The sequence below is a fragment of the Setaria italica genome, chromosome IX, assembly GCF_000263155.2.
Source record: "Setaria italica strain Yugu1 chromosome IX, Setaria_italica_v2.0, whole genome shotgun sequence".
NCBI lineage: Eukaryota > Viridiplantae > Streptophyta > Magnoliopsida > Poales > Poaceae > Setaria > Setaria italica.
In genome coordinates this window covers 15,765,223-15,768,358 of record NC_028458.1, presented here as the reverse complement: position 1 = coordinate 15,768,358, position 3,136 = coordinate 15,765,223, and the positions used below count along the sequence as shown (strand labels likewise).

Here is a 3,136-nt window from a genome sequence, read left to right as displayed (position 1 = left end):
GGACACTCGGCAAACGTTTTTCTAAAAAAAATTAAAAAATATCCAACAGTTTCAAAAAAATACCAAATTTTCACACGAACTAATATATATTCTCTATTGATTATAAAAAAAGTTTTGTAGTCAAATCAAACTCGACCGTCACTTCGACTCTAAATCTTATCGAATCCTCTCAAAGTTACTATTCTTCTTCTGAGATGCTTCGGTTTGTAATCATCGTACATGATGAAATGTGCAAAACCTTCTCAATTTTTTTCCACAGCCTCCACGTATTATATCATCACATCATGACAAATCTTAAGATTTTCAGACTTTGATTGTTTTTTTTACAATTTAAAAATACTACTGCCACACGTTCATGGTCGTGTTTCCTGAACAAGATGTTCGAAATTTCTTTTCATTTCATGGGTCAGGTCTCAAATTGGTCCAAATAACATGAATATCATTTTTCTACTCATTTTATTCCATAATTTGAATCACTTGCAGTTCAAATTTGACTTATACCAAAAATTCCCTTGAAATGCAATTAATTAATTAAATATAGCAAATAAATTCAAAAATATACCAAATTTTAACATGGAGTACCACATGTTGTATGTGGGGAGTAGAAAAAATTTCATGGTGAAAAGAGAAAAAAAATTATTTTTTTGCCGAGTGTCAAAAAAAAACACTAGGCAAACCCCCCTCTTTGCCGAGTGTTTTTTTTGACACTCGGCAAACCCCCCTCTTTGCCGAGTGTTTTTTATTTGACACTCGGCAAAGCCCCTCTTTGCCGAGTGTTTTTTTTTTGCCGAGTGTTTTTGGCTTGGCACTCGGCGAAGAGCTTGTTTGCCGAGTGTCCGAAAAAAAACACTCGGCAAAAAGAAAACACTCAGCAAATTTAAGGTTTCCCGTAGTGGTGGTCCGCCACGCTCTCCTCGGACTACTTCGTCGACCTCCACGCCCGGCGAGCAAACAGGCCGGACCGCCCCTGGTTTCTCCTCACCGCGGTCGGGGACTCCTACGACGGCTACCTGTATTCGTGGCAGCCCGGGGGTGCGGTCGAGGAGCTCGTGCCGGACGAATTCGGGAGAGCGGTAACTGTGCCTCTCACCTCCAAGCCCTGCCGCGGCCTCGTCCTAGTCCGGTCCTGTGACCATGGCGGCTATTTCGTCTTCAATCCTTCCACTGGTGAGGCCCTAGCTCTTCCCGACAGTGAGGAGCCATTGAAGATGAAGTTGCGCTTGGGAATTTCAAGATGGAAAAAACCTGAGCTACCGCACTACGTGAGGGTATCTTACGGCCTTGGTTACTGCACAATGAGGAAGGAGTATAAAGTAAACACGCTGGAGAAACGACGTCGCCGGCGAGCTCACAGCCAAGAACACAAAGAACTCAATTTGCATTGTCAACTTGGCAGCTTTTCCAGAGTCTATTGCATTGCTTGAGTAGACGATTACAAGGTAAGAAATTAGGCCCTCACAATTAGGCTAGCTGTGCCATCCTTAATTGCAAATTGCTAAATTAAGTTACTGGTTAAATAGGAAAGTATAAATCTAGCACCCAAGGATTATTCTTAACAATCTCCTCCTAAACCTTGTGGTGCAAACTGCATATATCAATAGAAAAATTGGTTCTGTAGCATCGAAAGATCATGACTTCCGTGAAATACCACTGAAAGACACCGGCCCCATAAAATACCACTGAAAGGTGCAGACCTCAACTGAAAATACCAATATGTTAGATTTCAGCGTTAGCTCTGTTAACCTGGACAAAAATGCCCCCAAACCGGTACCGGACGGACACCGGCGGAGGGCGCTGGGCGCGGGTCCCTGAAGGACGGCCGCGGGCACCGGCGGAGGGTGTCGGACGGTGGCTGCCTCTCTCTCTATTGCTTGTTGCTCAGTGGCCGGGAGGAAACAGACAGCGGAGAGAGAGCTTGCCCTGCCCCAGCGCGTGGCGCTCCGTCCATGGATTGGGATCTCAAGATGACAGTCTCGTGGCACCTGGCCAAGCTGGAGCACTACACCGTGCCGGCCATCGCCACACATCCCGCCGCAGCGTTGGGCATTGCGACTGTGGGTCTGTTCGCTTCAGCTTATTCAGCCGGCTTATCAGCCACCAAACAGTGTTTTCCTCTTACAACAAATCAGCCGTTTCAGCTTTTCAGCCGGCTTATAAGCTGAAGCGAGCAGGCCCTGTGGCGGCGGCAGCGGCATCAGCACCGAGCTGGGCGGAGTGCTCCGTCGACCTCAAGCTCGGTGGGCTGGGCGAGTTCGGCGTCGCGGACCGGATGAAGGAGCCAGCAGCGGTGGTGGTTCCGTCCGTGAGCCCGATGAAGCACCCGCGCTCGAGTGCTAGCAGCGCAGGCGGGGCGCAGTGCCTGTCGTGCGCAGTGGACGGGTGCAAGGCCGACCTCAGCAAGTGCCACGACTACCACTGCTGCCACAAGGTCTGCGAGCGCACTCCAAGACGCCCGTCGTCATCGTCTCCGGCCGGCAGAGGGCGCCGTCCCTTGTTGGTCATCAAGCCAAGGGTAAAAGGTCCTTTCATGTTCGCGTTATGTGCTGAAAAGTGCCAAAAATAAGTTTTCAATGAAAAAATATGACGGAATGCGAGTTTCAGTTAACATTTACATCTTTCGGTGGTATTTTACGGAGCCGAGATTTTCCAGTGGTATTTTACAGAAGCCGCAATCTTTCGATGCTACAGAACCAACTTTCCCTATATCAATCAGGCCAATCTTAGAACGCGGCTCATGGAACTTGGTCTTACCAAGCGGCTTCGTCAGAATGTCGCCCAGCTATTCTTCGCTTCTGATGAACTCTACCTTGATCAGACCTACTTCAGCAGACTCTCCGACTAGATGATATTTAACTTCAATGTGCTTACTCTGTCCTTGAAGCACTGGGTTTTTAATCAAAGCAATGGCAGAGTTGTTGTCCACCCTTAGCGATGGCACTCTTGATGCTGATCCTTGCACCTCTGCTAGCACTCTGGCTAGCCACAATGCCTGCCTCACAGCTTGACTGTGCCACCACCTTCTACTTCATCGACTGCTAGGTGATTGGGCTGCTGCTAAGGAAGAAAATCACCCCAGTCGTGCTCTTCCTAGCATCGACATCGCCATCATAATCACTATCACTAAATCCCATGTAAC

The 3,136-nt window shown here is 48.0% G+C and overlaps 1 pseudogene; it reads left to right on the top strand.

Moving 5' to 3' along the window:
* Positions 1 to 1,946: 1,946 nt before the first annotated feature.
* LOC111258438 lies at positions 1,947 to 2,842 on the top strand (annotated as a pseudogene).
* The last annotated feature ends 294 nt before the right edge of the window (positions 2,843 to 3,136 follow it).